Genomic DNA, 21,483 nt, shown 5'->3' with positions numbered 1-21,483 from the left:
TGTGAATGAGCATTCTTAGGAACACTCTTTTCCGCTAAATACCCCTGAAAAAATAAAAATAAAAAATTCCACAGAAGATACTGTTGAATTTTTTATTTTTTATTTTTTTAGAACACAGCACGGTCTAAGTATGGTGTTTTTTTTTCAGGTGTTTTCCTATACACTTGAAAAAAACAGCTATCAAAATATGTGACCAAAACTCCAAAAAAAAAATGCTAGTAAAAAAATAATGCATTTAATAGCATTTTTAGTAAAAAAAAAAGTCAAAAAAACTGCTACAAAAATTGTTTGAAGGAGGTCTTAGTGCAGTCATAATGACTGAATACATTTTTAACAACTTGACAGGAGAGGACAATGCAAGGACATCAATTTAATGGTGATGCTTTAGTATAGAAGCAGGTAATACATAGATTTTGGGCACAGCATACAGTAAATTGCGTGATCCTCTAAGGTCACATGAAACATAAGTTTAAGCCTACACTTTCCACTCTTGCTGTGGACAAAGTATCAATTAAAGAAGGTAATGGAAGTGATAATACAGGGTTTGTCGCCGTGTCTATTAGGCATGAAGCATATGTGACATTTTTCAGAGAAAGCATTAATATAAAGCAGTAGGTAATGCAAACACAATGCACTCTAGCTATTATAGGCTGCGATTTATTACTATTATTCAGCAATGCGCCGTGAAGCAGCGGCAGTAATAATCACTCGCAACGCCATTATCGTATACCCACGCTTAACTCCATTTATTCGTGTATCTCTGTGATCTCTGAAAACACAAGCGACTGGCATCCAGTTGGGAAGAAGGAGTTATATGTTAAACCAGTGACATCCATTTTGGAAGCAGCAGTTATCACAGGGGGCACGCTGAATTCTACAGCACAGTGGTGGGAGGAAGTAGAGAAAAACATTTGAACTTTGTGTAAATCATTATTTTAGTGTTGTTCTTTCAAATTCTATCAAAGGGAAATGCCAGAAACTTTGTGAGAAATATGTTTAGTATGGGAACCTTTGGGTTTTGGATGTGAAATTGATGGTGCAATGTTTGTGATACCTTTCACCGCACAGAGATAAATGAGCTTCATAGATGTTGTGATATATGAGCTTTGGAGGCTGCAAATGCTGCTTCTGAGGATGTGATAAGTTAGGGACAGAAGGCTAGTGAATGGGACCTGTGAATAAATGGTTCCCACCGCGTGAGGCTGAATCACTGTCAGCTGATCCCATATATCACAACCTCAGGCTTTCTTTTGATGCCAAGTTATAAATTTCATGGTTGCCAGAAAAGTGAAGAGGATATTTTATTTCAATGCCGACTTGGTATTAAGTTTTTACTCACCGTATGGGATGAAAGGATGTGATTATGCCCGGTGTGGCGGCGACAAAGAGCAGTCCCGTTTGTAATAGTGTATTAATTGTTGTTCCAGCACACTGAGCCTTGTAGAAATACTCTTATCCTGGGAGATTACCACTGCCTTGAAGAGAAGAAGACAAAATGAATACCAACGACCAAAAATATAATGTAGAATTTATGATGGCATCCTCTCAAACATTTAGGCCAAGTAGAAATCCCCACAATTGTGTGAAGGCAGGATTTTATGTTATGGGACTATGCAAACTATAATCTGAGACTGAAAGATGTTAAAATGTACTCTGCATATTGCTTATTGCAATGGCTGCAGTGGTTTGGCTTTCTAGTTCATTTAAGGCGTCGTCTAAGATTTAAAGTAATTACCCCATAATTAATATAAAGAATTATGTACTACAGGACAATATACTTCTAACAAACTTAAAACCAGCCCTGTACCTTACATGGACCCAGAGATCCCCCATTTATTGCTCCAATTGTTTTGCTAAATTTATTTCAAACTGGCAGCTCACAGTGAGCCCTGAATGGAACCCAACCCGCTTTCCCTGCCTACTTGCAGTGCAAACCTTAAGCGGCAAGTCCACAACTGGTCGACGTTCCCTGTTCTGCTAAGTGCAAGACAGATACTGAGATGCCACCACACAGAGAAGGGTCATACAAAAATAAGTCAAAACTGGGAGGACAATACAGTACAAAATCAGAGGATGGAGGATAGTCAAAATAGCTAACCCAAAGTCAGAACCACACGGGTATCATGGTACAAAATCACAAGACAGAGGAAGGTCAGAGGCAAGCCGAGGTCAATATACTAAACAATCCAAAACACTCACAGCCAGAACCAGCAGCACAGTATGGAAGCAAACCTATAATGGTAAGGGGGAATTGCCAGCAAGGGGTTTAAAGGGTTTCTATCAGTTTGTATCACATAATTAGCTGTCAGACACTAGCGATCCGCTAGTGTCTGCTCTGGCCAACCATCCTACTATAATCGCTTGTGGGGCAGCGTTTTTGCTAAAAAACGAACTTTTATAAATATGCTAATGAGCCTCTAGGTGCTATGTGGGCGTCATTAGCACCTAGAGGCTCCGTCTACCTTCATAAACAGTCGCCGCCCAGCGCGTCCCTCCAGCCCGCCCATGTCCTGCTGAATGCGATCCTCCGTGTGACGCAGCGGACGAATTCTCGCGCATGCGCCGTGCGCGGCTGTATTCGGCTCATTTGAGATGTCTTAGCTAGCGGACGAATTCTCGCGCATGCGCCGTGCGCGGCTGTATTCGGCGCATGCGCATTGAATGTCTGCTCCCAGCTCAGACGTCTCAAATGCGCCGAATACAGCCGCGCACGGCGCATGCACGAGAATTCGTCCGCTGCGTCACACGGAGGATCGCATTCAGTAGGACATGGGCTGGCTGGAGGGACGCGCTGGGCGGTGGCTGTGTATGAAGGTAGACGGAGCCTCTAGGTGCTAATGACGCCCACATAGCACCTAGAGGCTCATTAGCATATTTATAAAAGTTCGTTTTTTAGCAAAACCGCTGCCCCACAAGCGATTATAGTAGGATGGTTGGCCAGAGCAGACACTAGCGGATCGCTAGTGTCTGACAGCTAATTATGTGATACAAAGTGATAGAAACCCTTTAAATAGAGCACAGAGTCCCAGGATCAGAACCTGATAGTTTATGACTCAGCACTCCATTAGTCAGACACAGCACACAGGAATAGATGAATAATCCAGAATGGCTAGTTTTCCTCCAGCACACACCGTTTATGAGAGAAATAGAGCAACAGGTGTGAGGCTCCGTAGTGCATTTCCCCCACCGCGGTCGTGCTATAGCTGGATATCTCGACATTGGAGCCTGAACAGGTAAGTTAGTGACATAAAGTTTATTAGATGACCAGCACAAAGTGAAAGTAAAAAGTACCATTCGCACATATAGAAAAACAGTTAAACCTTTGTGTAGACTGGCTCAATATTTTTAATAAAGACCAATTAAAAAAAGTTTTTTAACCCCAAATTAGTAAAATGAAATCATAAAAAAAAGCCCTCCGAAGGTGTCTATAGCCTTTAAGGTGGCAGACTATACGGAAATATTTCAGGAGAGTAACAATACAGCCAAAGCCGCTCTTCCCATAACTAATATTGCTTTTATGTGCTGGAAGAAGCTTTTTCAAAGAAAGTTAATTACAAAGCCTTTGATCAACTTATTGAAATGAAAGGAAAGCTGAGGCAATTTAGACCTTTTTGTCTGCGATTAATAGTATGGGCGCATTACTCAGGCTTTGTGAGTAAACAAATTTCAACGAGTCTTTTTTGATAGAAGCACAAACCTGTACTATGATAAATGCCACTTGATATTTTCATTATTTTGGCTCTAATTAAGATTTGTATTAACCTGTTCTTGACTTGGGGTAGTGTAAACACCAGCTGCTTGTTAGTTGATGTGGAATTTAAAGGAATATTTCATTTTTTTATAGCTAAAGAATATTCATCATACAATGAGAATTTCTGCAACTTTCTAGTATGCTCTGTGTTCAAAGTTTCCAATTTCATATGCTGTTAAATGCCTCTTATCTTCCTTAAAGGCTTCACCATTTCATCACCAATTTCAAGATCTTTCAGCAGCCAAAACCATGATCATGGCTATCTAGTTTACATGAGGCATTAAATAAATCTACGTTTTGTATATAGTTCATTTTTCTTCTTCTGGATTTAAAAAATTACTCAACTTGCATTAAATCTCATTAATGACTTCAATTTATCAAAATACAGAATTGAAACCCTTTCATGCCATCCGGTAAGAAAAGTACAGTTGAAACTCAAAAAATTAGAATATCGTCTAAAGTTCATTTATTTCAGTAATGCAACTTAAAAGGTGAAACTAACATATGAGATAGACTCATTACATGCAAAGCGAGATATTTCACGCCTTTATTTGTTATAATTTGGATGATTATGTCTTACAGCTGATGAAAATCCCAAAGTCACAATTTTGAGGTACCCTTTGCTCAGGGGGTATGGATTAATTAGCTGACTAGAGTGTGACACTTTGAGCCTACAATATTGAACCTTTTCACAATATTCTAATTTTAAGTTACATTAATGCAATTCTTTTTAATTTGCATTACTGAAATAAATGGACTTTTGCACGATATTCAAAATTTTCGAGTTTAACCTGTATATGTTTAAAGTACATTGCAGCCTATGGTTGATGTGCAGCTCTCGCATGGCATCAGTTGGAAGCATCATTTTTTTTTAAATGGGAGTCTGTGTCACTCACTTGGCATCTTTATTTCTGCTTTTCAGTGGGTAGACTGGATTTAAAAAATCCACAAGGCCCCATTGTTTGTGTTCTGAGATGCACATTTGTTAGAGGAAGCTTGACTTTCTAGGAATCATGGTAAATCATGATTAGCCTTTATGTTAAAAGGTCAAATATTAAGAATTAAACATAAAAAGGCAAGATCCTACAGGATCCTAAAACTGTACTGTAGGCGTAGTGGTCAATCACTGATTAGCCTTAATTTTGTAAACTGTGCCGAGAAGAAAACATAGATAGATAAATATGAGAGAGATAGATAGATAGATATGAGATGGATAGATAAATAGATAGATAGATAGATAGATAGATATGAGATAGATAGATATGAGATAGATAGATAGATAGATGAATAGATAGATATGAGATAGATAGATAGATAGATAGATAGATAGATAGATAGGACATAGATAGATAGGACATAGATAGAAAGATAGATAGATATGAGATGGATGGATAGATAGATAGATAGATAGATCATTTTAGACGTGATATAACGTTAGAGTGATAGAAATAGAATAGCTAATAGATACATAGATACTTTCCAGATAGATAAATTGATATGAGATTGACAGATACATGTATAGATAGATAAATATACAGATAGAAAGATATGAGATAGCTAGATAGATGGATAGACAGATAGATAGAAAAACAAATAGATATATTATATTTTTTCGCCCTATAAGACGCTCCAAAAGTGGGGGGAAAATGGCAGCGCGTCTTATGGGGCGAATGCTGCAGTTTACACTGATACACCGCTGACCCCATGTTGTGTTGCACAGTGCGGCCGGAGGGTGTATCAGCGGGGAGGGAGGAGGGGCTGGGGGCCGGCATCTGGTTTAAGAATGGCAGCGGGGCCCGATGCAGTCACTGTATTCTATTGCACCGGTCCCCGCTTACTGTAGTAATCATATCTAAGTGTTGGCATTGTTTAACAATCGAATTAATCTTCATGCCAGCAGCCTGTACTACCGTACTTACTAACTCCCGTAGCAGGCAGGAGGGCAGATGGCTGTAGCATAACTCACTACGTCACTCGCCTGCTGCTCTCACTTTATGAATGAAGCAGGCGGCGCGGGCGCGTGACGTAGTGAGTTACGCTACAGCTGGCCGCCCTTCCGCCCGGCCTCCTGCCTGCTACGGAAGTTAGTAAGTACAGTAGTACAGGCTGCTGGAATAAATATTAATTCTATTGTTAAACAATGCCTACATTTCGATAAGATTACTACAGTGAGCGGGGACCGGTGCAATAGAATACAGTGACTGCACCGGGCCCTGCTGCCATTACAAAACTATGTGCTGGCCCCCACCCCCTGTATTGGGGGTCATTAACACTACACAGGGACACTATTATGGGGGGAATCTGTGGATGCTATTTATGTGTCATCCACAGACCACCCCAATAGCAGTGTCATGCCATCCACACATGCCCCCATAACAGTGCCATCCACAGATCCCCATAACAGTGCCATCCACAGATCCCCATAACAGTGTCAGCCACAGACTTCATAACAGTGTGTCATTCACAGATCCCCCATAATAGTGTCATCAACAGACCACCATTAGTTCAAAACCCACCAAAAGCACACCTTTTGGTTCAAAATATTTTTTTTCTTATTTTGCTCCTCAAAAACCTAGGTGTGTCTTATGGGCCGGTGGGTCTTATAGGTTGAAAAATACGGTATTATAAAATATCATTTTATTCAGCCATGCAATGTCTAAGTCCTGCTCAAAGGGGCCTTACTCAAGCTTGAGAAAGGCCCCATTGAGCATGTGTAAAATGTCGCATGGTGAATAAAATAAATCTTATATTTTTTTTAACCATAGTACCTAGAGTGCCTTTTTTATATAATTAGCAGGATAGATAGATAAATAAACGAATAAGGATATATATACACTGCTCAAAAAAATAAAGGGAACACAAAAATAACACATCCTAGATCTGAGATAATTAAATATTCTTCTGAAATACTTTGTTCTTTACATAGTTGAATGTGCTGTCACACAAAAATAAAAAAATGGAAATCAAATTTTTCAACCCATGGAGGTCTGGATTTGGAGTCACACTCAAAATTAAAGTGGAAAAACACACTACAGGCTGATCCAACTTTGATGTAATGTCCTTAAAACAAGTCAAAATGAGGCTCAGTAGTGTGTGTGGCCTCCACGTGCCTGTATGACCTCCCTACAACGCCTGTGCATGCTCCTGATGAGGTGGCGGACAGTCTCCTGAGGGATCTCCGCCCAGACCTGGACTAAAGCATCTGCCAACTCCTGGACAGTCTGTGGTGCAACATGACGTTGGTGGATAGAGTGAGACATGATGTCCCAGATGTGCTCAATTGGATTCAGGTCTGGGGAACGGGCGGGCCAGTCCATAGCATCAATGCCTTCGTCTTGCAGGAACTGCTGACACACTCCAGCCACATGAGGTCTAGCATTGTCTTGCATTAGGAGGAACCCAGGGCCAACCGCACCAGCATATGGTCTCACAAGGGGTCTGAGGATCTCATCTCAGTACCTAAAGGCAGTCAGGCTACCTCTGGCGGGCTCATGGAGGGCTGTGCGGCCCTCCAAAGAAATGCCACCCCACACCATTACTGACCCAATGCCAAACCGGTCATGCTGGAGGATGTTGCAGGCAGCAGAACGTTCTCCACGGCGTCTCCAGACTGTCATGTCTGTCACATGTGCTCAGTGTGAACCTGCTTTTATCTGTGAAGAGCACAGGGCGCCAGTGGCGAATTTGCCAATCTTGGTGTTCTCTGGCAAATGCCAAACGTCCTGCACGGTGTTGGGCTGTAAGCACAACCCCCACCTGTGGACGTCGGGCCCTCATATCACACTCATGGAGTCTGTTTCTGACCGTTTGAGCAGACACATGCACATTTGTGGCCTGCTGGAGGTCATTTTGCAGGGCTCTTGCAGTGCTCCTCCTGTTCCTCCTTGCACAAAGGCGGAGGTAGCGGTCCTGCTGCTGGAGTGTTGGCCTCCTCCATGTCTCCTGATGTACTGGCCTGTCTCCTGGTAGCGCCTCCATGCTCTGGACACTACGCTGACAGACACAGCAAACCTTCTTGCCACAGCTCGCATTGATGTGCCATCCTGGATAAGCTGCACTACCTGAGCCACTTGTGTGGGTTGTAGACTGCGTCTCATGCTACCACTAGAGTGAAAGCATCGGCAGCATTCAAAAGTGACCAAAACATCAGCCAGGAAGCATAGGAACTAAGAAGTGGCCTGTGGTCACCACCTGCAGAACCACTCCTTTATTGGGGGTGTCTTGCTAATTGCCTAGAATTTCCACCTGTTGTCTATCCCATTTGCACAACAGCATGTGAAATTGATTGTCACTCAGTGTTGCTTCCTAAGTGGACAGTTTTATTTCACAGAAGTGTGATTGACTTGGAGTTACATTGTGTTGTTTAAGTGTTCCCTTTATTTTTTTGAGCAGTGTATATATATATATATATATATATATATATATATATATATGTAGATAGAAGGTAGATAGAAGATAGATAAATGGGATAGATACATAGATTTAAGATAGATAGATAGATAGATAGATAGAGAGATATAAGATAGATAGATAGATAGATAGATAATATTAGTTAGATAGGTAGGTAGATAGATTGATAGATATGATATAGATAAATAAATATGAGATACATAGATAGATAGCTAATACATAAGATAGATAGATAGATAGATAGACAATTAGACAGATAGATAGATAGACAATTAGACAGGTAGGTAGAAAGATAGATAGATAGATAGATAGATAGATAGATAGATAATTAGATAGATAGATATGAGATAGATAGATAATTAGATTGATAGATAGATAGATAGATAGATAGATAGATATGAGATAGATATATAGATAATTAGATAGATAGATATGACATAGATGGATAGATAGATAGATAGATAGATATGAGATAGATAGATAGATAATTAGATAGATTGATAGATAGATATAAGATAAATAGATAGATAGATTGATAGATAGATATAAGATAAATAGATAGAGAGATATTAGATAGATAGATAGATAATTAGATAGATAGATAGATAGATAGATATGAGATAGATAGATAGATAGATAGATAATTAGATAGATTGATAGATTGATAGATTGATAGAAGAGAGAGAGAGATAGATAGATATAAGATAAATAGATAGATAATTAGACAGGTAGATAAATAGATAATTAGACAGGTAGATAGAGAGGTGAATGGATAGATAAATACATAATGATTCTAGAATAAATTATTAATCAGTATATTCTATACATACTACATTTCCTCTGCAACCCATTTTCAAAACTGCATGATTTGTCCTCCTGGCGCCAGCAGACATAATAAAGAAATGGGTTAAATATTTTTTTCACATTTTGTACCAAACCCATTCACAGATAAATAGAATTAAAAATTAAAACTGTGCATTTATCACTCTCACATTGTGAAAGCATAGCGACAAACTGTCTTTTCGCTTCAGCTGGACATCTGGCTTGTGTGAGACCTCTAGTGGTCAAAGCAAAGAAAATATTGCCTAGAAAACAATCTCCTTTAAGTCATTACAGCTTTATATAGTCTCAAATTGCTTTCACATGCATCAGATTTTGTTGCAGAAATTTCTAAGACTGAAAATCTATTTCATTCATCTTTATGGGGCTTGCAGAAATCCATGTGCTTGCCACCAAAACAACTCCATGTATATGAATGGAACTGACTTTTAGTGACAGAAATTTCCGTAAGAAAATATGCTGTGTGTGAAGGCACCCTGAGCACAGTCACACTAGCGGCAGGGGAGTCCAGCAGGCTGTTCCGGTGGGTGAACAGCCTGTCGGATCCGTCCTGCCGCTAGTTCACATGTGCCCCCGGACTGCCTCTCTGTCCCCATTGACTATAATGGAGGCGGGGGCGGAGTTACGGTGGCAGCACGGCAGTGCACGGCGGGAGGCACCCGGACTAAAAGTACTGCATGACATACTTTTAGTCCGGCTGCCTCTCGTCATGCGCTGCTGTGCTGCCACCGGAACTCCTCCCCCGCCCCCATTGTAGTCAATGGGGACGGAGCGGCAGTCCGGGGGCACATGTGAACTAGCGGCAGGACGGATCCGACAGGCTGTTCACTCGACGGAACAGCCTGCCGGAGTCCCCTGCAGCTAATGTGAAAGTACCCTTATACTTCAGCTTCATACGGTATAGAAACTAAATTGGTGTTTTTTTTTAATGTGTGTGCCTTTAGGTTGTGATAGGCTTGAGGGAATTTCCGTCAAAAAACTTCCTGTGGGTGGCGTGATAAATTTATGATTCTTAGAGACCCCTCTGCGAGAACCCCCCCCCCAGCGATTTAATAAAGCAGGGGCCCTGTGCCTCTGTTTCTGAGGAGTTGAGTGGAGCAGTGGTAACATAAGTGAACTGCCACTTTCTTCAAAGTCCATGGGATTGGCTGAGATACTCTAGTTCAGAAGTTGAATGACCCTGTTCTACTGTTCAGTGTAGCCCCCAGCATTCATAAATTTATCACCTATTCACCGGGGTAACCAATATAACACAATAGTAATGAATTTGTGGACATGTTAGTTCTAGAATCATGGTGTCCACCATCGTGGCTCTCTGACGTCACGACTAGTATTAATGGCCTGGACGGGTGTAAGCCCTGTTCACTTGAATGGAGCTTAGCAGCGCCCAGGCCAGTTGATACTAGTCGTGACGTCACTGGGCCTGCGTAAAACAGCGAGAAGGCTGCGGAGCTACTGCCAGAGCCGCTGCCTTCTCAAGCAGCAGATCGGCGGGGGTCCCGGGTGTTGGACCGGCGCCGATCAGATGCTGATGATCTATCCAGAGGATAGATCATCAGTTTAAAAAAACTGGAGAACCCCTTTAATGCAACTCCTTTTAAGTTGCATTACTGAAATAAATAAACTTTTGCACGATATTCTAATTTTTCGAGTTTGACTTGTAATAGTGCTGGTAGACTTTCATATCATTGTCAGCCACTTGAAAAATGGACTCTAAACCTATATCAATGTCCTGTAAAGACTCAGATTCAGTGTTCCCTTGTAGACAAAGGATGAGGCAGCAGGTAAGTACTTTACCATCCTCTGACTTCATTTACATAATGTTTCACAGCCTACACGTCAACCTGCAGAATATATTAAGGGGCAGATGGGCCATAGACCCCACAGGGAAATTTCCGGGTGGGCCAAGTCTCAGGGGATTCCTGGGCCCTCCTCATGGATGTCGGCTAGGTATATAACAATCTGATACTCTCAGCATTAATTAATGTTAGGAGCATCAGGTACTCATACTATATCCTGCTGCACACAACATTTTTGTTCAGCCAAAAGTCGGCATATATGCTGGAAAGCAGTCGGATTACCACGGATCACATTACAGTGAAAGGGATTCAGCAGTGCATAATATTATCCGGTAGAGATGAGCGAATCGAAGCTGACAAAGTGGAATTCGATCCAAATTTCAGGAAAAATTTGATTTGCACCGAAGCCGAATTTCCTCACGCTTCGTGGTAACGAACCACATTTTTTCCTAAAATAGCTGCTGCACGTGTGAGGACATGGAGCAAGGAACTCTGGGAAGGCGGGATCAGCCATAATGCCATGCATGCAGCCAATTAGCAGCTAGCCAGCCCTGTGATGTCACAGCCCTATAAATAGCCTCAGCCATCTTGGATTCTGCCATTTTCCAGTGTACTTAGTGCAGGGAGAGACGTCAGCAGGCGCTAGGGACAGTGGTAGAAAAGACTTCATTGTGCTAAAAAAACAAAAACGATTTATAAGTGCAGGGGAAGATTATTCAAGGTGTAAGGAAAGGATAGGGAGGAATCATTCCACAGCATTTATGTAGAACAGGGTTCAGTAGGGAAGGGTACAGCCTGGGTAATAGGAACAATCCTATTACACCTTGCTGCAATACACAATTGCCATTATACAGCTCTGTAATTCCAGCAAACTGTTCTTGTTATTGGGGTGTTACAGCCATTAACAGGGTTTATTACAAGGAAATATTTATATGCTTATTTGCCCTTGTGGGGCGTATGTTCTAAAGCATTTTTTGGCTTGTATTAGTGGGAAAAAGGGCTTATTAGCCATAGTGTGGTGAAGTGAGAAAATTACAGCCCTTTTTTCCGTGTATTAGTGGCAAAAGAAAAATATATTTGCCGTACAGCAGTGCAGTTATATGTTCTAAATCCCTTTTTGGCGTGTATTAGTGGGGAAAAAGAAAAAGGGCTTATTAGCCGTTGTCTGTTGAAGTGAGAAAATTACAGCCTTTTTTGGTGTGTATTAGTAGCAAAAAAAATATTTGCCATTCAGCAGTGAAATTCCATTGTACTACAGCCATTTACAGGGTGTATTAATAGGATAGATACGTACTAATAGATTACTGACCAAATGCTTACCGAGTGAAGGCGGATGCTCAACAGACAGGATCTGTTTTTTGGGGGTTATTGTTCTGACGGATCAGAGGAAGGGAAAATAATCAGTGACGTCAACACAAACTTACTGCTGACACCCTCTCCCCTCTGTCGGGGGGGGGGGGGCTCTACTTGTATAAGCGTTTAATAGAACAGGTTCTGTAGACATCTATGTGGAATCAGCTGCTGACTGTGTAAAAGGAGTGCGCTTCTTCTTGGCGCTAACATCGACCTGTAAGGCTGAGTTCATACTTGAGTTATTTGGCGTGACTGCCCAAATAAGTGAAGTGTGCTGTGATTCTTAGAGCGACACCTGTCATCTGCATGTCATACTGACTGACAGTATTATTTCACTACCACAGCAGACTGCCTATAAATTCGGACCGAACCAAATTTTTTCTGAAAATTCGGCGATACTGCCGAATCGAATTTAAAAAAAATTCCCTCATTTTTAGTGTCTGGCTATGCCGGATACGGTAAACTTCAGCAGTCTGTTCATCCGCCAGAACAGACTGCAGGAGTTCACAGCGCAGATGTGAACCCAGCCTTAAAAAGACCTATCTGTGACCATGGACTTCAACGATTTCACAGAATTCTTCAAATGTTATGACCTTTACTCAGAAAATAAATATTTACTCTGTAAACGGTTTTGTTTCCTACTGTAAATAAATCAGAGAAATATAGCAATAAAAAACAATCATGTGGCGGCAGCAGGAGCCTCCACCTTCTGCCCATTCTCCAGTTGTCCACTGCCTTAACTAGGCTCCACTGCATAGGTGTTCCTTTAGCCTAAAATGGAATAGATCATCAGGAAATTATCCCCTGTGTTCTCTGATGTATACAAAACTGTTTCTGGAACCTACAGAAAACTGCAGATTGACAAACAGTAGAGGCATGATTATCTCCTGTAACTTGTATCATTTATTTCCAGGTTTAAAGGGACTCTGTCACCACTTTCTAACCCCCCCTTTTCAAAGTATTGTTATCTGCATGGCGCCCCTGTGATTATAAATGTGTTGTTAGAAGTTAAATTCGCCGTCTCCTTTTGATAAAAAGAGCTTTTATCTAACCTGTCAATCTTCTTGATAAGGTGCCCAGGGCGTTTCTTTTCGTCTCAATCTGCCGCCCGCCGCCGCCACCGTTGGTGCCCAGCTCCTCCCCTCATGCTTTCAGCGCCGCCTGAATGTAATCAAATACGCCTCCGGCTCTCTCTCAGTGCCCCCTCCTCCTTTTCAAAGATCCCGCGCGTGCGCACAGGGCTGTGCCTGATGCGCCCGTGCGGACATTTACAATCAGCCTCATTGAGCGAAGTGCGCATGCGCGCACTTCGCTCAACCTCCTCATCAGACGAGCACTGCAGCCAGCCGGCTGCAGTGCTCGTCTGATGAGGAGGTTGAGCGAAGTGCGCGCATGCGCACTTCGCTCAATGAGGCTGATTGTAAATGTCCGCACGGGCGCATCAGGCACAGCCCTGTGCGCACGCGCGGGATCTTTGAAAAGGAGGAGGGGGCACTGAGAGAGAGCCGGAGGCGTATTTGATTACATTCAGGCGGCGCTGAAAGCATGAGGGGAGGAGCTGGGCACCAACGGTGGCGGCGGCGGGCGGCAGATTGAGACGAAAAGAAACGCCCTGGGCACCTTATCAAGAAGATTGACAGGTTAGATAAAAGCTCTTTTTATCAAAAGGAGACGGCGAATTTAACTTCTAACAACACATTTATAATCACAGGGGCGCCATGCAGATAACAATACTTTGAAAAGGGGGGGTTAGAAAGTGGTGACAGAGTCCCTTTAATGTTCCTTTTGAATGCCAGCTTTCCTCTCCTTATATTATATATTAGTTGGTTAAGGTTCACCACTTGCATAGGCCTATATCTTCAGTTGCCTTGTGATAAAATGAAAAGGTTACAGTGGATGTCATTTACAGGCCTTCATAAACGTGTTGTAAAACCCATACCATATAGCTATAATTAATGAATAGTGCCAAAGGGAAGTAAAATAGGTATGAAACACATCACAGAGAAACTGGCTGTGATGTACTTAAGGTCAAATCCAGACTACTGTATACATCAGTTAATTCATATGTAAAGAAACTGCCGACACACATTAAGCTTCAAACACTTTTCAATGTGTAGATAAAATTAAACCTAAAATAAAGGAGTTTTTTCACATAAAGCTAATTCTATTGACATCTAGAAATCTTTTAAAACCATTTTGTAAACATGATTGGGTCTAGATTGACAAACACAGTAGACATTTGTCTTAAAAATGGACTGTCTTATCTCCTCCCTACAAACTCAAAACTGTCCTCTTTAAAGCCAAAATGCATGGCTTCTTGGTACCAAGCATACCTATAGCAAATAGACAGCCCACGTGACCTTTAAATTGTAATAATTTTCACAAAAGATGGCGGAGACAGCACACCTGGTGAAGTTGCTATTTAGGCTTTATTCGTACAGTAGTACACACAATTACATTCATGGCTAATGCAATGTTTCGGGCCCTGATATGGTGCCCTTTATCAAGCTTAAGGCTGGATTATGGCGGACATGGCGTGGTGGCACCCACAAAAGCCTTATACACGAGTGCTGTGGTCACCATTGATTGGAACTTTAAATTTTAATAATCATAGCCAGCTAATTGGAGAGTGTTTAGTCCAGTTGTTCAGGTTGGTCATGTTCTGCATGTCCTCACTACTCCAAAAAATGAGTATGAGTTTCTAAAAAATAATTAAGGAAGACTTTATCTTCATGAACTCATGGCTAACTTGCCGCCCAGTTGGCCACCACCTTCCTTCCTAATTGAAGCCACATTTGTAAGAAAATTATGAAATTCACAGAGTTCTAAATCTATATACGTTGTTTGCTCAGTCTTACCCAGAAATCTGATGCATTGTTAGGTAAAACAAATCTGTAACCAGGAACTAAAAATTGATTAAAACCCAATTTCCAAAACCCATTCCATAGGACCCACCTTACCAGGGGTGCCTTATCTCCTATATGCTTCTGGTTCCCAATCTGCCCCAGTAAGATAGAAACCTGCTGACCTCCTATGTGCATTGTAAGTACTAGTTCTGCCCCTCAGTAGAGCCCAACATAGCTTTAGGCAACATAAAGATTTGGTAGACAGATGGTGTACCATGAACCAGCGGTGCTGTATTAGTAGGAGATTAAAAAGGTGAGTATGGGCTTTCTTCATTATCTTATGATATTAGAAAAACTTTAATGTTTTATAGACAAATTAAGGATTTAATCTTGTAACAATCTCTAACAATTCTGATGCCTGCTGAAGTTGTAGAACTTTTTACCCTTGTTGTACGACATAGACCAAAACCACCATCGTAGTTTTTGTCCACGTCTGATCTGCATTTTTTGCGTATTGCATATGGACTCATTCATTTCAATGGGTTCACAAAATATGCAGAAAGCATACGAATGTCTACTGTGTGAAGTCCATGACCGTCTGGCCGTTCCGTAAGTTACAGAACATGTCCTATTGTTGTCTTGTTTTGTGGATAATAATGGCTAACTCTAGTATAACATTCCAGCATCCACATGGCTGGTATCCGTGTTTAGCTAATTCTGAGTTTGCAGACCACAAAATGGATATGGTCGTGTGCATGGGGCCTTATTGGTAAATTAGGAAAAGCTGCAGTGTGTGTGCCTTACATATTACAATAAGTTGAAGCTACCTTCTGGTGTGTTACACTAAGCGTTGATTTATGAAGTTTGCTGCAAGTACCTGGAGCAACTTGTTGGAGTTACATAGGAGCCGTGTGTTTATGGAACGAGGCGTGCAAGACAGACGGAGCAGAAACCTTCTCAGAAAGCTTATTGAGTACATTTTAGGGACATTTAGAGTGGCTGTATGAGCCAGGAATAGCTTTGAAAGTCTCTTATGGTAAGAATCAGCCATTAGGTGTAAGAACCTTTTCATTCATAGGCAGCATTTGATAGGTGTATTCAATTCTCAGCCTTTGTACGATAGACACTTGTTTTGTCTCTGAACTTCTGACCTTGCCTTGTCTGTCTCTGACCTCCTGTTGAAACCGCTTTATCTTCAGTTACACTGACCGGGTTACTGTGGCTCCCTGACAGAGGATCTCTGCCTCATCCAGAGTTCACTTTGTAACATATACTTCACTGGCAATAAGGTGAAAGCATCGGGGACATTTAACACTTTCTCCTGCAAAGCTAATTGATGCGAGTGTAAAATGTCACATTGCTATTAGCAGAATTATACATTAACTATGAAATGTAGACAACATACATAGCTTGTTGTTATTGCTGTGGAATGGGAGCGGATATCATTACATCAATTGCCATCATTTCATAGATGAAGATGCAGCATTCTAGTTTTGTAAATTTCAGCTGTGATATCTAGTCAATGTCATCATCATTTATCAGTAGTGGTTTTACTTCTATGAATATTTTTCTTTTTTACAAACTGTGTAGAAAACTAAAAAAATAAAAGGAACCAAGTCAAGTACATTAGGGAATGACAAATAGTTATCCTGTAATATATTTCAGTTCTCTAGATAACTCCTTTTACCCACTGCAGTAATCTGACATTTGTAAATACATTGCATATATTCCAGATAATATATGCAGATCAGAAGGCACAATTCTACTTGTCACTATTAGAAACAGTCAACAAGCTTGTAGTCAGGCACGTCCATAAAAACTTTGTCAAACTGCTGTAAAGAAGTGAAGCAGTCAGTTGTGTACGTCTGAGCAATGTCTGGCAAAGAATGCTCAATGATTTCAGTTCTTAAAAGGCTTGTATAGGATTTAAAAAAAACTTTTTTAATGTCTTCTCCATGTTTGTTCATGGGTTGTGTGGGGTGTTTAGGCTCAACCCCATTCCCTTCAATACCACTGAGCTGCAATAGCAGGTACTTATTGAAAGGAAACAGCCATGTTTTATAATGCATTAAAGGGCTTATGCCATGACTAATGTAAGAAATGAAAATCATCGTATAGTACATGACAATCTCTTTCTAACAAAACTAAAACAAGCCCTGTACCTCACATGGATCCAGAGATCTTCCCATTCGTTGACTGTCCTTTTTGCTGGGGAGGGGCATTTGATGGAGGAAACTGAGCATGTGCAGCCTTCTCAGTGAGCAGGACAAAGTACAGTAATAATAATGGGAAAAAAAACAACAGGTGGCGCTTCACCGATACGTTTTATTGAATACATCAGTGGCTATACTACATTTGTAATTACATACAGTTACAAAAGTAATTTGATCTATCTATCTATCTGTCGCTATCTGCTAATTATCTTTGTATCTATTATCTATTATATTACTCTAAAGTTATCTAAATATCTAGAAAATAAAATAAAAAAAGCAGCACACATTAATGGCGGGTGCAAATCCTTACAAGGACCTGTGACCAAGGTCCCATATAAATATGTATAAAAAAGACGGCAGCACTCCAGAATTGTGATGAAAAAATAAGTGGATGGTTTATTAACCCATCTAGCAGCAACGTTTTAGCTCTCTCAATGGAGCCTTTGTCTAGCTGAAACGTTGCTGCTAGATGGGTTAATAAACCATCCACTTATTTTTTCATCGCAATTCTGGAGTGCTGCCATCTTTTTTATATCTATCTATTCTCTCTATCATGCTAAAGCTATCTATCTATCTCTCTATCTCCTATCTATCTCCTATCTATATATCTATCTGTCTAATATCTATCTCTCTATCTCCTATCTATCTATCTATCTATCTATCTATCTAATATCTATCTCTTATCTATCTATCTATCTATCTATCTATCTATCTATCTATCTATCTCATATCTATCTATTATCTGTCTATCTCATATTTATCTATCTATCTATCTATCTATCTATCTATCTATCTATCAATATCTATCACTCGAATGCAATCTATCATCTATCTATATACATATTATCTATGTATGTATTATTTTTTCAATCTCTATCACTCTAAATCTATCTATCTGTCTATCTATCTACCTAAAACCAATAAATTGTTGTAGTCACAAGTCAATTACACTTTAAATGTAAAGTCTTCTAACGTAAAGTAACATTTCAGTAGACTGAGTTTCTTTTTATTTCTCATTTAGGAATGTGCCACCATTAATTAGCCCAGACTAGATTGTGCCATCATGTTTTCCTACTAGTTTAAATTTCAAAAGACAAGGGCAATGAGAGAGAAACATTGCGCTACTCTGCTGGCCTGACCCTGAAAACGTCTTTTGTTTTGAGATTTGGATTGAGTGACTGAAACATGATCCGAATCCCACTGTACGATAGAAAAGTACCAGTCTTTGCACAGCTGCCTGAGAATACTTAGGACACCTTCATGATGTCTTACCTAGGTCACTATATACCAATACACGTTAACATATGAAATATGTCATGTTATACAACTTAGGGATAAATATTAGCAAAGCAAACACTACTACCAGAAGAACAATCAGTTGGCTATAGCAATAGCTTGGCTATATTCCCATATTATTTTGTGGCAGTTGGCAAGAAAACCATTCACTTACTTAAAGGGGTTATGCCATAAAAATGTTATATATTTTTTAAACCAGCACTTGGATATGAATACTTTAGTACTTTCATGTAGTTAAAATTTAAATATAGACACTGAGTTCAATAAAATCTATCTGTATATCGCCATCTGCTGTTTGTTCTTTTCTCTATTTCACTATCCACCTCAGCAACATCACTGAGGTGGTCGCACGTGCTCAGCTCCATCTTCCATCTGCCACTAACCCTATCTACTTTTAGAATATGTGAGAGTTACAGGGAAAAAGGTGCTGAATAAAAGACCCATATGAGCTTTAGCAAAAGGGACATTCTCCCTGAGCTGCCATCCTGAAGAAAACCTAGTAGAGCAAGTGACGCAATGCATAGTAGGAGCTCTGGATCCATGTGAGGTACAAGGCTGGTTTTAGCTTTGTTAGAGTTTGTCAAGAGTTTCACTTTTTACATTCATTTGGGATAAATAACTTATTTGTGGGTATGTTGAAAAATATTACATATAAGTACTATTATGCATTATTTATTTATTATGTGATTAAGAATTTGATTTATATTTCTAATTCATGTGGTCATCTCAGCTACCAACTGCTCAGGACCATGCCTACTATACCTGTATGGTGAAGACAACACTTCCACACAATACTTTTCTTACTTTTTGCCATGGTAGCGTAGTTTACATTGCCCTCCAGCTGTATCTTCTGGTAAGAATTTTTGTGAAAGGTTCACATGCGTACATACTCTAGAAATTGTATGTGAAGCTTTTTCCCAATTTTGTAGCCAGGTGCCATCTTTTAATTAAACCCCAAGCTATTAATTAAACTATGGAGGCTTTTTCTTGCCTCTCTAGATATCTTGAAGTAATGCCCAGTGCTCTCCAGCCTGTGATCTGCAACCAACCCAACTCAGGAATAAAATTATAAGGCAAAAACAGATTGAATACATGTATAAGTGTGACATTGCTATACCAGAAAAGTGGACTCTGTAAAAGTGTATGGCAGCAGTGCAGACAGAAGACAACACATTGTTACCCCAGTATGGTGAATGACTTTGGGTCTATTTAACTACATTGTCATATCCAATGCTGTTTGCTAGCTACAAGACAAATTAGCCGTCACATAAAAAAAAAAAAAAAACCCAGACATGTTGCAGAATACATTATTTCCAATATCAGTAGCTAGAAAATGTAGACAGTTATCTTGTTGGTTAACATGTAGGCCTTCATGATTTCTTTCCACTATATTATACGGTATATACAGATGGGTCTATCATCTGTTTAGTTATCTACAGATAATAATGATAACTCTGATAACATATGTCACAGTGTTATCTTGTGCCCTCTTTGACAAAAGCTATTGAAATACATTGTAAGAGTTAGTTTACCTTTTTGTGCCATTTTTTACTTAACGCGTTAACCATCAAATTGAGCTCGGCTGCATCTGTATTTGTACTTAACTTTTTTTTTTTTAAGGACTTCAAGTTTTCAGGATACAAAGTAGAAAAAGTTTTGTGCCATTGTTTATAGGGTTTAATTTTTATGGTATTCACTATATGGTAATAATGACATTTTAACTTTATTCTGCGGGTTTTTGTTTTGTGTTACTACTTTTGAAAAATTGAAATGCTCTAAAATAGAAAGTGTCATGGGAAATCTTTGTGTCTGTGTCAGCTTTGGTCATTACAAAAGCTTTGGGTTTTCATAGCATACCAATATAGAGAACCATAGGTTAGAGTGGTGGTATAATATTATCTTTCATTACCATTTATTGTTTCGATACAATATGTAGGATACAAGCTGTTTATTCATGTTACTTTGTGACCAGTATTGCTTATACAAGTGGCGATCATCTCATTCCATTCCGGTGGTATTTTTTCCATAATAATCTTTATTTGTATAGCGCCAACATATTCTCCATCACTTTGCAATTTAGGGGTTTGTGTAATAAGTACCATAACAACAAACAAGTCAGCAATTAAAACAAGAGGAATGAGGGCCCTGCTCACAAGAGCTTACAATCTATGAATGTACATAATGTTATCTGAGTATTGAGTAGAAGCCTAGGTATTCAGCTGGTGATGTATTAGGCTAAACTACAATATAAGCAAGGTAGATGTATATGGAAGTAAGGGGGTCAGCACTGAATTAATTTCAGTCAGAAATTCACCACTTTCACTTCATTTGTGGTGTTGACAGTAGCTGGTGTGAAGGACATTTGCTGACTTGGGTCCCTTGGGAATCTACTGTCTTTTTTGTCTTAAATACAATACTAAAGTGATAAGCCCTTTGCTAACAGTGGCTAAGCACAGGCTACAAAAGGTTAGGAAGACTTCAGTATATGTTTTTTTTTAACAAGATCTGATATTTATTGGTGGTAATAGGTTACCTTGTGCTGGTTATTTCAGTTTATGGGACCTGGGGGATTGGATCATATTTAACCTTTCTTTTATTTGTGGTTGAACAAAGGGTATTTCATCTGTTTCATTCCCAATGATAAATACAATTGTGTATCCATGTACTATATTTATTTGTCTTTGGAATCCTCAAAATGTCATATATTCTTTATGAAGATTCAATAAATAAACATGTTCTTTGTTACCCTTCATGTCCTCTTACTATAGCTGGTAGGGCTAAAACCTTATGTTAGTAGGGCTAAAACCAGCAAAGCGACTGTTAGCTGTTGTGACTTCTCACAACAGTTTTTGGTAAGCATAACCAGTATTACCTTACCTATAAGCCACCCCGACGATACCACGCATGAGGCACTGTGTTTTTTTTGTTTCCTTTTTCCTCTTTATATCTTACTAAAGCTGGCCATACATACTAGA

At 39.9% G+C, this 21,483-nt stretch overlaps 1 protein-coding gene across 1 annotated transcript in view; it reads left to right on the top strand.

Moving 5' to 3' along the window:
* Positions 1-21,483, top strand: part of PLXNA4 (plexin A4) — an 810,841-nt gene that overhangs the window by 392,677 nt on the left and 396,681 nt on the right. The gene's annotated exons all lie outside the window — the stretch shown is intronic.

The sequence above is a fragment of the Bufo bufo genome, chromosome 1 (assembly GCF_905171765.1).
Source record: "Bufo bufo chromosome 1, aBufBuf1.1, whole genome shotgun sequence".
Taxonomy (NCBI): Eukaryota; Metazoa; Chordata; class Amphibia; order Anura; family Bufonidae; genus Bufo; species Bufo bufo.
This window is presented reverse-complemented; position numbering and strand designations above follow the sequence as displayed.